The 14,995-nt window shown below is 39.5% G+C and overlaps 1 long non-coding RNA gene across 1 annotated transcript in view; it reads left to right on the forward strand.

Moving 5' to 3' along the window:
* LOC135556695 (uncharacterized) overlaps positions 1-14,995 on the forward strand; it is a 41,776-nt gene that overhangs the window by 23,504 nt on the left and 3,277 nt on the right. Inside the window, exon 2 of the long non-coding RNA XR_010458038.1 lies at positions 3,773-3,812. This is a non-coding gene — a long non-coding RNA (uncharacterized LOC135556695). The remainder of the gene's footprint in view (positions 1-3,772; positions 3,813-14,995) is intronic.

The raw sequence follows: 14,995 nt of genomic DNA on the forward strand, positions 1-14,995 counted from the left end.
CACACTCTATAGAACACACTTTCACTCTATAGGACACACTTTCTCTCTATAGAACACACTGTCTCTCTATAGAACACACACACACTCGATAGAACACACTTTCACTCTATAGAACACACTTTCTCTCTATAGAACACACCTTCACTCTATAGAACACACACACTCTATAGAATACACTTTCACTCTATAGGACACACTTTCACTCTATAGAACACACTTTCACTCTATAGGACACACTTTCACTCTATAGGACACACTTTCACTCTATAGAACACACTTTCACTCTATAGGACACACTTTCACTCTATAGGACACACTTTCACTCTATAGGACACACTTTCACTCTATAGAACACACTTTCACTCTATAGGACACACTTTCTCTCTATAGAACACACACACAATCTATAGAACACACTTTCTCTCTATAGAACACACACACTCTATAGAACACACTTTCACTCTATAGGACACACTTTCTCTCTATAGAACACACTGTCTCTCTATAGAACACACACACACTCGATAGAACACACTTTCACTCTATAGAACACACTTTCTCTCTATAGAACACACCTTCACTCTATAGAACACACACACTCTATAGAATACACTTTCACTCTATAGGACACACTTTCACTCTATAGAACACACTTTCACTCTATAGGACACACTTTCACTCTATAGGACACACTTTCACTCTATAGAACACACTTTCACTCTATAGGACACACTTTCACTCTATAGGACACACTTTCACTCTATAGAACACACTTTCTCTCTATAGAACACACTGTCTCTCTATAGAACACACACACACTCGATAGAACACACTTTCACTCTATAGAACACACTTTCTCTCTATAGAACACACCTTCACTCTATAGAACACACACACTCTATAGAATACACTTTCACTCTATAGGACACACTTTCACTCTATAGAACACACTTTCACTCTATAGGACACACTTTCACTCTATAGGACACACTTTCACTCTATAGAACACACTTTCACTCTATAGGACACACTTTCACTCTATAGGACACACTTTCACTCTATAGAACACACTTTCACTCTATAGGACACACTTTCTCTCTATAGAACACACACACAATCTATAGAACACACTTTCACTCTATAGGACACACTTTCTCTCTATAGAACACACACACAATCTATAGAACACACTTTCTCTCTATAGAACACACACACTCTATAGAACACACTTTCACTCTATAGGACACACTTTCACTCTATAGGACACACTTTCTCTCTATAGGACACACACACACTCTATAGAACACACTTTCTCTCTATAGAACACACTTTCACTCTATAGGACACACTTTCTCTCTATAGGACACACACACACTCTATAGGACACACTTTCACTCTATAGGACACACTTTCACTCTATAGGACACACTTTCACTCTATAGAACACACTTTCACTCTATAGGACACACTTTCTCTCTATAGAACACACACACAATCTATAGAACACACTTTCTCTCTATAGAACACACACACTCTATAGAACACACTTTCACTCTATAGGACACACTTTCTCTCTATAGAACACACTGTCTCTCTATAGAACACACACACACTCGATAGAACACACTTTCACTCTATAGAACACACTTTCTCTCTATAGAACACACCTTCACTCTATAGAACACACACACTCTATAGAATACACTTTCACTCTATAGGACACACTTTCACTCTATAGAACACACTTTCACTCTATAGGACACACTTTCACTCTATAGGACACACTTTCACTCTATAGAACACACTTTCACTCTATAGGACACACTTTCACTCTATAGGACACACTTTCACTCTATAGAACACACTTTCACTCTATAGGACACACTTTCTCTCTATAGAACACACACATAATCTATAGAACACACTTTCACTCTATAGGACACACTTTCTCTCTATAGAACACACACACAATCTATAGAACATACTTTCACTCTATAGGACACACTTTCACTCTATAGGACACACTTTCACTCTATAGAACACACTTTCACTCTATAGGACACACTTTCTCTCTATAGAACACACACACAATCTATAGAACACACACTCTATAGGACACACTTTCACTCTATAGGACACACTTTCACTCTATAGAACACACTTTCACTCTATAGGACACACTTTCTCTCTATAGAACACACACACAATCTATAGAACACACTTTCACTCTATAGGACACACTTTCTCTCTATAGAACACACACACAATCTATAGAACACACTTTCACTCTAAAGAACACACTTTCTCTCTATAGAACACACACTCTATAGAACACACTTTTTTTTCATTCACTCTACACTTTCACTCTATAGAACACACTTTCACTCTATAGAACACACTGTCTCTCTATAGAACACGCACACACTCGATAGAACACACTTTCACTCTATAGAACACACTTTCTCTCTATAGAACACACCTTCACTCTATAGAACACACACCCTCTATAGAACACACTTTCACTCTATATAACACACTTTCACTCTATAGAACACACTTTCTCTCTATAGAACACACTTTCACTCTATAGAACACACGTTCTCTCTCTTGGACACACACACACACACACACACACACACACACACACACACACACACACACACACACACACACACACACACACACACACACACACACACACACACACACAAACACACACACACACAATCACACAGAATTTGTCAAATAGAATAAAATAGAATGTATGATTAATGTATTTATTCATTATGATTTTATTATAGTTAAGTACTCATTGCTGTGGAAATAAATGTTTATCAAAACAAAATCACTAAATGATATCTAACTTATAGACTAATCTTTCTGAAAAGATGACTGTACTGAACAGCATTTAAAAGAGTTCTGAAATGAAAGAACAACATTGTTTTATCACCTTTTTGTTTTTTCAACTTTTAACAATATTGGTGATGAACAGAAGATACTTTTATAAGTTTGTTTAGACTGTAGATGTGTAATTTGTTTGAGTTTTGAATATTATAACATTTTCATTTTCCAAAATAGATTTTAAAAAATGGACTCATGCAATTGACTTATTTTTATCACACGAAGAAAGGAGTTTTGTTGTATTACAATAACGTTTTGTGGCCTCATTTGAGAGGGAATATGTCTTTACATTACAGTAAATTCAGACAACAAGATTGTGTGATATGGAAAATGAACAATAAGCTGTTTCCTCTTATTCGGAGATATGTCACAGAAAAAGTTAGATGAAAATAAACAGTTATTTGTTTAAAGGATTGAGACATTTTTATCTTAATACATAATTTCATTGGATACAATAAATAGAACCTTGCGCAGATTAAATCCGTTTGTAATTGTTAAATAGTAGAAGGAATCAAATTCATGACTTATCATTGAGGCTGAAATTAGCAATATGTCAAATATCTATTGAGACAATTGTTCTGACAGAAAATAAAAAATTGCAGAATTCTGTGTAAATTATGTAGAATGAAATGTCAGAATATTCGTCATTCCATTGTGTCTTTGTATTAAATCAAGGTCAAGCGTTCTCTGCTGCTAGCTGCTCGACATTGTTACAATGGAAATAAATTCCAATAGACTGTAGATACAGCGTTACATAACATGACATTAGTCAATAGTTGAAGATAACAAACTGTGGTTAGTTTACTGTTACTTATTCTATCACCACCAAAAAAAAAACACCTCAATTTTTATGTTTCATTGTTTTTGACAGGTTCTGTTGAAGCAACAGGAAGAATGAACTAACCGGGCAGGTGAGGTAATATAGAGCTAGAATATGATGGGTGGAGTAAGAGTGATACAGGATACATATAGTCTTACTTCCTCCTGGATTGTGTGTGTGTGTGTGTGTGTGTGTGTGTGTGTGTGTGTGTGTGTGTGTGTGTGTGTGTAGGTGTGTGTAGGTGTGAAGGTGTGTAAAAGCAGTATATTGTTAGTTTATTATTCAACCACTAAGGAATCAACATAATTTCAAGTAAATTTCTGTTTTTACAAACCAACATATATAAAGATGCAACCAGATGAAAATAGAGAAATTAGATGGAAATAAACAGACAGAGATTAATACAGACTAATACAGATAGAGACACATACTAACACAGATATGGACTAATACAGATAGAGACATACATACTAATACAGATATGGACAAACACAGATATGGACTAATACAGATAGAGACATACATACTAATACAGATATGGACTAATACAGACTAATACAGATAGAGACTAATACAGACTAATACAGATAGAGAGTAACACAGACTAATATAATACAGATAGAGACTAATACAGAATAATACAGATAGAGACTAATACAGACTAATACAGATAGAGACACATACTAATACAGATAGAGACGAATACAGACTAATACAGATAGAGAGTAACACAGACTAATACAGATATAGACAAATACAGATAGAGACTAATACATATAGAGAGTAACACAGACTAATACAGATAGAGACTAATACAGCTAGAGACTAATACAGACTATTACAGATGGAGACGGATACAGACTAATACAGATAGAAACTAATACAGATAAAGATGAATACAGATAGAGACGACTACAGACTATTACAGATAGAGACTAATACAGATTAAGATGAATACAGACTATTACAGATAGAGACTAATACAGATAAAGATGAATACAGATAGAGACGAATACAGACTATTACAGATAGAGATGAATACAGATAGAGACGAATACAGACTATTACAGATAAAGATGAGTACAGATAGAGATGAATACAGACTAATACAGATCAATATTAATACAGATAGAGACGAATACAGACTATTACAGATAGAGACTAATAAAGATAAAGACGAATACAGACGAATACAGATAAAGACAAATACAGACTAATACAGATAGAGATGGATACAGACTAATACAGATAGAGACAAATACAGACGAATACAGATAGAGACGAATACAGACTAATACAGATAGAGATGGATACAGACGAATACAGATAGAGACAAATACAGACGGATACAGATAGAAACAAATACAGACTAATACAGATAGAGATGAATACAGACTAATACAGATAGAGACTAATACAGACTAATACAGATAGAGACGAATGCAGATTTAGATTTAGAGAGGTAAAGAAATCAAATAAAGACAGTAGATGTAAAGGATGTTGAACCTGTTCCTCGGGATACATGGTGTACTCAACTATTTCAACTTTTTGACCCATTCCAAATAATTTCTTTATCTACCAATTTAACTGTTACGTTACTTTCCCAAAGACTTTCAGACATTTAAAACATTCTAAATCGTTACTTTGTAGGCCTATAACAGATTGCTACAGGTTTTAAGTTTGATTTTAGTCAAAGACAGAGCAAGATCCCATGAATGTCAATGGACCCTCAGGAAAGTCCTGTTTTTTGTTGTTGTTGTTGTTGTACTTTTTAGCGGAGACGTGAAATATTCTGACAGGATGCTGTGTCTGGACACCAGCTTGTATAAAAACAAAAGGAGACGTCTATTTTTTGAGGTAAATTGGAGCTGTAAACAGTTTTAATGAACGGTGGTGCCTGTGTGTGTGTGTGTGTGTGTGTGTGTGTGTGTGTGTGTGTGTGTGTGTGTGTGTGTGTGTGTGTGTGTGTGTGTGTGTGTGTGTGTGTGTGTGTGTGTGTGTGTGTGTGTGTGTTCGTGTGTGTGTGTGTGTGTGTTTCCACCAGACGGATGTGGTCGCTCGTAAACAAAAAACAGAGAATGTCTGTGCAGTCACTGGGTTGTGAGTGTGTCTGCAACATTCAATAATACTTTTGAGAAACTTGAAGCCTTGTTGCTTTGGTTTGAAAAATGACATAGGATATTATAGTATTTTTTTTAAAGTGATAAAATACCATGTATGTCACTAATATAGGACGTTTTAATCCAATCTCACTGCACCTGATATTGTGCTGTGGGTTACCCACTTCAACAGTGCCCTTGTTGAAACATGCTAGCGTATCACCTCGTGTTATTTAAGAAATATATTACCTTCAACAGTGTTATTTTGTGATCAAGACATCAATGTCTTGTGATTATTGGTGTCGCAATAATGTTAGCTAACGGGTTAGCAATTAGCATGTTTGACATTTCAGTGGAGTTAGGGGGTGTCCCTTTGTTGGGAGGAAAGTTAGTTAGCCATTTGTGTGTGCGTTTATGTAGTTGTGTTTTTGAGTGTGTAATCTTACAAACACATCCAGGAACTGTGAACAGTCTGTTCAGAGATGCCTGTGGGCTGGTGAGACTGTAACACCCAACATCAAGAGTCCCAACCCAAAAGGGAGCACTACTCCTTCTACCAGAAAAACAACGGTGCTCTGTTAATTACTGTCTACCCATGTAACATATGCTCTGTTATTTACTGTCCACCCATGGAACATGTGCTTTGTTAATTACTGTCTACCCATGGAACATGTGTTCTGTTATTTACTGTCCACCCATGTAACATGTACATTTACATTACATTTAAGTCATTTAGCAGACGCTCTTATCCAGAGCGACTTACAAATTGGTGAATTCACCTTCTGACATCCATGTACTCTGTTATTTACTGTCCACCCATGTAGCATGTGCTCTGTTATTACTGTCCACCCGTGTAGCATGTGCTCTGTTAATTACTGTCCACCCGTGCAGCATGTGCTCTGTTATTTACCGTCTACCCATGGAACATGTGCTTTGTTAATTACTGTCCACCCATGGAACATGTGCTCTGTTATTTACTGTCCACCCATGAAACTTTTGCTCTGTTAATTACTGTCCACCCATGGAACATGTGCTCTGTTAATTACTGTCCATCCATGGAACATGTGCTCTGTTATTTACTGTCCACCCATGGAACATGTGCTCTGTTATTTACTGTCCACCCATGGAGCATGTGCTCTGTTATTTACTGTCCACCCATGGAACATGTGCTCTGTTAATTACTGTCCACCCATGGAACATGTGCTCTGTTATTTACTGTCCACCCATGGAACATGTGCTCTGTTAATTACTGTCCACCCATGGAACATGTGCTCTGTTAATTACTGTCCATCCATGGAACATGTGCTCTGTTATTTACTGTCCACCCATGGAACATGTGCTCTGTTAATTACTGTCCATCCATGGAACATGTGCTCTGTTAATTACTGTCCACCCATGTAGCATGTGCTCTGTTATTTACTGTCCACCCATGTAGCATGTGCTCAGCTCAGGGCAATGGCAGAGTTCCTAAAGCAATGTGAACAGAGTGACAACACCATGTGTGGGCCCTACCGAGGGTTGGAAGATTCCGGTAACTTTCTAGATTTCCTGCTTATTCCCTCCTGATTCAGAGAATCTTCCAACTGGGGTTTCTGGGAAACCTGGGGGACCCTAGGCCTACCGAAATGCTGTTGTTTCTTTCCTTATCTGTACTATTTTACTTTCATTTCAGGCATAAATCCCAATTATACTAAAGTATCTCCGATTCCCAAAATATTTTTCATATAATTGTTAATGGTAAGAGTGCTTTAAGACAACCAGCAACACCCAAATGATTTTGGAGAAATTGTTTAACAAATCGGATGCTCTGTTTGTGTATATTTTAAAGACCCAAACTGCTTGAATGGCGACATGCGCACGTGTGAGTGTGGGTGAGTGTGTGTGTGTGTGTGTGTGTGTGTGTGTGTGTGTGTGTGTGTGTGTGCGCGCACACAATATCATTTGCTGCACATGTGAGTTTTACATTGTGTTTGTCACTTTGTCCTCATAGCAATAGTAGTGTGTTACTCCCATTGTTATGAGCAGAGTCTCATGGCGTCTGTGTCTTCATTACTCCCATTGTTATGAGCAGAGTCTCATGGCGTCTGTGTCTTCATTACTCCCATTGTTATGAGCAGAGTCTCATGGCGTCTGTGTCTTCATTACTCCCATTGTTATGAGCAGAGTCTCATGGCGTCTGTGTCTTCATTACTCCCATTGTTATGAGCAGAGTCTCATGGCGTCTGTGTCTTCATTACTCCCATTGTTATGAGCAGAGTCTCATGGCGTCTGTGTCTTCATTACTCCCATTGTTATGAGCAGAGTCTCATGGCGTCTGTGTCTTCATTACTCCCATTGTTATGAGCAGAGTCTCATGGCGTCTGTGTCTTCATTACTCCCATTGTTATGAGCAGAGTCTCATGGCGTCTGTGTCTTCATTACTCCCATTGTTATGAGCAGAGTCTCATGGCGTCTGTGTCTTCATTACTCCCATTGTTATGAGCAGAGTCTCATGGCGTCTGTGTCTTCATTACTCCCATTGTTATGAGCAGAGTCTCATGGCGTCTGTGTCTTCATTACTCCCATTGTTATGAGCAGAGTCTCATGGCGTCTGTGTCTTCATTACTCCCATTGTTATGAGCAGAGTCTCATGGCGTCTGTGTCTTCATTACTCCCATTGTTATGAGCAGAGTCTCATGGCGTCTGTGTCTTCATTACTCCCATTGTTATGAGCAGAGTCTCGTAGCGTCTGTGTATTTCTCTTGTTTTCATAGGAGATTTATTAAAGGCAGGATGTTGTGAATGGGTGAGTGGTGAAACGGAGAGATTTGTACATCCTGGGAGAAGAAGAGGAGAAGAGGAGGAGAGGAATAGGAAGATGGAGGAAAGAAATGGACTAAGAGTACGAAACAACTGGGGGGGAGTCAAATAGAAGGAGAAGAATCCAGAAGTTCAATAGAGGAGGTATCAGGAGGTATCAGGAGGTATCAACCAGAGAAGAGGTGTCAGGAGGTATCAACCAGAGAGGAGGTATCAGGAGTTATCAGGAGGTATCAACCAGAGAGGAGGTATCAGGAGGTATCAACCAGAGAAGAGGTGTCAGGAGGTATCAGGAGGTATCAGGGGGTATCAACCAGAGAGGAGGTATCAGGAGGTATCAGGAGGTATCAGGGGGTATCAACCAGAGAGGAGGTATCAGGAGGTATCAACCAGAGAGGAGGTATCAGGAGGTATCAACCAGAGAGGAGGTATCAGGAGGTATCAACCAGAGAGGAGGTATCAGGAGGTATCAGGAGGTATCAGGGAGTATCAACCAGAGAGGAGGTATCAGGGGGTATCAACCAGAGAGGAGGTATCAGGAGGTATCAACCAGAGAAGAGGTGTCAGGAGGTATCAGGAGGTATCAGGGGGTATCAACCAGAGAGGAGGTATCAGGGGGTATCAACCAGAGAGGAGGTATCAGGAGGTATCAACCAGAGAGGAGGTATCAGGAGGTATCAACCAGAGAGGAGGTGTCAGGAGGTATCAACCAGAGAGGAGGTATCAGGAGGTATCAACCAGAGAGGAGGTATCAGGGGGTATCAACCAGAGAGGAGGTATCAGGAGGTATCAGGAGGTATCAGGGGGTATCAACCAGAGAGGAGGTATCAGGGGGTATCAACCAGAGAGGAGGTATCAGGAGGTATCAACCAGAGAGGAGGTATCAGGAGGTATCAGGAGGTATCAGGGGGTATCAACCAGAGAGGAGGTATCAGGGGGTATCAACCAGAGAGGAGGTATCAGGAGGTATCAGGAGGTATCAGGGGGTATCAACCAGAGAGGAGGTATCAGGGGGTATCAACCAGAGAGGAGGTATCAGGAGGTATCAACCAGAGAGGAGGTATCAGGAGGTATCAGGGGGTATCAACCAGAGAGGAGGTATCAGGGGGTATCAACCAGAGAGGAGGTATCAGGAGGTATCAACCAGAGAGGAGGTATCAGGGGGTATCAACCAGAGAGGAGGTATCAGGGGGTATCAGGGGGTATCAACCAGAGAGGAGGTATCAGGGGGTATCAACCAGAGAGGAGGTATCAGGGGGTATCAACCAGAGAGGAGGTATCAGGAGGTATCAACCAGAGAGGAGGTATCAGGGGGTATCAACCAGAGAGGAGGTATCAGGGGGTATCAACCAGAGAGGAGGTATCAGGGGGTATCAACCAGAGAGGAGGTATCAGGGGGTATCAACAAGAGAGGAGGTATCAGGGGGTATCAGGGGGTATCAACCAGAGAGGAGGTATCAGGGGGTATCAACCAGAGAGGAGGTATCAGGGGGTATCAACCAGAGAAGAGGTATCAGGGGGTATCAACCAGAGAGGAGGTATCAGGGGGTATCAACCAGAGAGGAGGTATCAGGAGGTATCAACCAGAGAGGAGGTATCAGGGGGTATCAACCAGAGAGGAGGTATCAGGGGGTATCAACCAGAGAGGAGGTATCAACCAGAGAGGAGGTATCAGGGGGTATCAACCAGAGAGGAGTTATCAGGGGGTATCAGGAGGTATCAACCAGAGAGGAGGTATCAGGAGGTATCAGGGGGTATCAACCAGAGAGGAGGTATCAGGAGGTATCAACCAGAGAGGAGGTATCAGGAGGTATCAACCAGAGAGGAGGTATCAGGGGGTATCAACCAGAGAGGAGTTATCAGGGGGTATCAGGGGGTATCAACCAGAGAGGAGGTATCAGGGGGTATCAACCAGAGAGGAGGTACGCTGAATGACGGCCATTTTGGGCGGGGCACGTGCACTATGAGAGAGCAAGAGAGAGAAAGAGAGAGTGAGCGAGTGAGAGATGGGGAGAGAGAGAGAGAGAACAAACTTGGAGGGAAAAAAGAGCGAGTTCTAGATTGTGTCTAGATACATAACGAAATTGCACAAATTTTGTCCTAATCTGTTCCGAAACAAATCTCAAAGGCTGACAATACTGCCGACCGCACTGTTTTCTGAGGAGAGTCTCTCAAGCAGAACTTAACATTTCATTGGAAGTAAAACCATGAATACAGTGTATTCAGTGTCTGAGGGAACAAGATCATGCATATCATATTAGGAGTGCTGTTGTAGGCTCTTTTTTGTCTTTTGGATCCCAATGGATAAGATTATATGAACAGGTGGGTGGCTGATCCTAGATCAGCACACTTATTCTGACATTTACGGTACCAGAGGTCAGGGATAGAAACAAGGCTTAGGGTTCCATCCTCTCTGTGTCCTCTTAATCATCCTCTCTGTGTCTTGTTAGTCATTGTCACTGTGTCTTGTTAGTCATTGTCACTGTATCTTGTTAGTCATTGTCTCTGTATCTTGTTAGTCATTGTCTCTGTATCTTGTTAGTCATTGTCTCTGTATCTTGTTAGTCATCGTCTCTGTGTCTTGTTAGTCATTGTCACTGTGTCTTGTTAGTCATTGTCACTGTGTCTTGTTAGTCATTGTCACTGTATCTTGTTAGTCATGGTCTCTGTATCTTGTAAGTCATTGTCTCTGTGTCTTGTTAGTCATTGTCTCTGTGTCTTGTTAGTCATTGTCTCTGTGTCTTGTTAGTCATTGTCTCTGTATCTTGTTAGTCATTGTCTCTGTATCTTGTTAGTCATTGTCTCTGTATCTTGTTGAGTGTGTGCTTCTTTAAAAATGAGCATTTTACCCAGCATGCGTTGTCATGAAGAATACTCAAATGAACAATGGTTAAAGTAAGGTGTCTCATGTAGACCAGGCAGACGTGGGTAGGTGCCATTCTGGTGTCAGATTCGTGCCATGCCATTTATGAGATGATACTCAGAACAAGCCAAGGAAATCATGCATTTAGACAATATGTATACATTTCAAACACTTTGTTTGATATCAATGCCTGTATATAAATCCACATATAAAGCCACACATTTACAACTGCACATACCTCTGTTCTCAACATATTATATTGTTTTGGTCATTGATTTAAAGCTCATGTCCTCTAAAACTAGTATCTAGTTTGATAAAGAGATTAGAACAGAACAATGACAGAGTATTTTTAGAACGGAAAAATGACCATGAGTATTCTCAGAACAGAAAAAATACAGAGTATTCTTTGAATATAAACATTACAGAGTATTCTTAGAACAGAAAAATGACCATGAGTATTCTCAGAACAGAAAAAATACAGAGTATTCTTTGAATATAAACATTACAGAGTATTCTTAGAACAGAAAAATGACAATGAGTATTCGTAGAAAATACAAATTACAGAGTATTCTTAGAACAGAAAAATCACAATGAGTATTCTTAGAAAATACAAATTACAGAGTATTCTTAGAACAGAAAAATGACAATGAGTATTCTTAGAAAATACAAATTACAGAGTATTCTTAGAACAGAAAAATGACAATGAGTATTCTTAGAAAATACAAATTACAGAGTATTCTTAGAACAGAAAAATGACAATGAGTATTCTTAGAAAATACAAATTACAGAGTATTCTTAGAACAGAAAAATGACAATGAGTATTCTTAGAAAATACAAATTACAGAGTATTCTTAGAACAGAAAAATTACAATGAGTATTCTTAGAAAATACAAATTACAGAGTATTCTTAGAACAGAAGAATTACAGAGTATTCTTAGTACAGAAAAGGGACAAAGAGTATTCTCTTTGTATCTTCCTGTTCCATTTGCGAAGTATCCCATTGATAATTCAATGTGAGAGGAGAAAATAGTTTTTTCTTTGTTCCAAGAGACTGTTAGCACACATTCAATATCTTTAGCAGCTGATCTATAATCCGTATTTTGCTCTTGAATTGTCAGTGTTCTTGAAGCTCTAAGATTTACTTTGAGAAATTGTAGGTTAAAGTTTACAATAGTTGTACTGGTAATGATTGTCTTGGTTGAGGTGAACATTTTCAACTCCAACATGTAAAGATAAGTAAGGGTGTGTGTGTGTGTGTGTGTGTGTGTGTGTGTGTGTGTGTGTGTGTGTGTGTGTGTGTGTGTGTGTGTGTGTGTGTGTGTGTGTGTGTGTGTGTGTGTGTGTAGGAATAGTGTATTTGAAGGGTGTGTGAAAGGTAGAGATGGAGAGAGACAGTTGGGTGAGAGATGGAGTGATGGAGAGAGTTGGGTGAGAGATAGAGAGACAGTTGGGTGAGAGATGGAGAGAGACAGTTGGGTGAGAGATGGAGAGAGGCAGTTGGGTGAGTGAGAGAGGGAGACAGTTGGGTGAGAGATGGAGAGAGACAGTTGAGTGAGAGGTGGAGAGAGACAGTTGGGTGAGAGATGGAGAGAGATAGTTGGGTGAGAGATGGAGAGAGACAGTTGGGTGAGAGATGGAGAGAGACAGTTTGGTGAGAGATGGAGAGAGACAATTGGGTGAGAGATAGAGAGATGGAGAGAGACAGTTGGGTGAGAAATGGAGAGAGACAGTTGGGTGAGAGATGGAGAGAGACAGTTGGGTGAGAGATGGAGAGAGACAATTGGGTGAGAGATAGAGAGATGGAGAGAGACAGTTGGGAGAGAGATAGACAGAGACAGTTGGGTGAGAGATGGAGAGAGACAGTTGGGTGAGAGATGGAGAGAGACAATTGGGTGAGAGATAGAGAGAAGGAGAGAGACAGTTGGGTGAGAGATGGAGAGAGACAGTTGGGTGAGAGATGGAGAGAGACAGTAAACAGAATATGTTATTCTAAGTACCTACCCACTGGACACAGACGTCAATTCAACATCTAGTTGTCAACTAACGTGAATTGAATGTAAAATTATAAAAAATTCAACATGTCATTTGATTTAGGTGAAAAAATAATACAACATTCCCTTACATTGAGGACTTTTTGCAAATCCAATCAGTTTTCCACGTTGATTCAGCATCATCAAATTACTTTTTTTTATTGAAATGATGTGGAAACAACGTTGTTTCAACCAGTCTTTTCCCCAGTGGGTAAAAACATGGCATTGAGGGGATGAAATTAAATGTATCATTCTTTGCATTACAGGAGAAGTGCTTGTGTGTGTGTGTGTGTTTGCACGTGTGTGTGTGTGTGTTTGCACGTGTGTGTATATGTGTGTGTGTGAGAGAGAGAAAGAGATATGTGTAGAGGATGTGTATGAATATATTGATTGAAAAAGATTTTATGTACCCCTAAGAAATGTATTACATTTTAGCATTATATAGTTAGACTCTTTTGCTTGCAAAATCATGTAGCCTATAAGTAGGACCTTGTGTGGCCTACTGATTTGATTTAACCAGATATTATCACGGTACTGTAATTTCTCTAAATATTAGAAAGCCGTTAATTACTTATCAAAATGTCTTATGTTCTCTGTCCTAAAAGTAAGACATTAGTAAATTGCTTGTTAGTTTTGTTAGGGAGTGTTTGATGAAGTTAGAACTGAAATTCTTGATACAAACATGGCAAGACTGTGCTTGGGCTCTGTAAAGTATTGCTGTTCTTCTCAGTGTGAACACGCTCTACTCGTTTGTGAAGGAGCAGGCGGTTTGATGGTATATTTGAAAACTGTGGTACTGAGACAGAATCATACGTGTGTCCAGAAACCGGGTCATTTGTTCTTTACTCTTTACGCAGATATTACATTGTGTATTACAAATGTTGTCAAAGATAAGAGCAATTAGGTTGCCTTAATATGGCAGTTTCAGTGTGGAATTGTGACCAGGTTAGAATTGATCCGATTTTTTAAAATGCAAGGTCTGTAAATTCACGTTGTATTTTGTTGTACATGCAGCATGTGCCAGCAGGGAAGAGCTTGAAAAATGTACGCACAGCTCTATGCATATTTGTACATACCTTGTATGTGGAGAAAAAGTTCCCTAAACATCATGAACAATTGCTTTAATATTGAGAGGACATAATATTGGAGCACAATGAGCAGCCGAGCTGGGGGCTGTGAGAGGAGTGTCGCTGTCCACTGAACGGTGGTGCTGAACTGTTGCGCTCTCTTGTATGACTTCAAGGGGCCACTTTAAACACTTACACATCAGATAATTTATTGATTGGTATATTTTTATTACAAATGTCAAATGTGAACTTTAAGTACAAAACAGAGATAAACATACACATGGTGATTGTTTGAAATGGGGGGGAATGTATATGCCCTGGTCAAAAGAGAGGGGAAAGATACTAGTGGAGTAACTGTGTGTTTCAGGGGAAATGTATGCAACACCCAGGTGTTTCCGAATATTGTCAAGATGAGA

This window comes from Oncorhynchus masou, chromosome 15, assembly GCF_036934945.1.
Source record: "Oncorhynchus masou masou isolate Uvic2021 chromosome 15, UVic_Omas_1.1, whole genome shotgun sequence".
Lineage (NCBI taxonomy): Eukaryota > Metazoa > Chordata > Actinopteri > Salmoniformes > Salmonidae > Oncorhynchus > Oncorhynchus masou.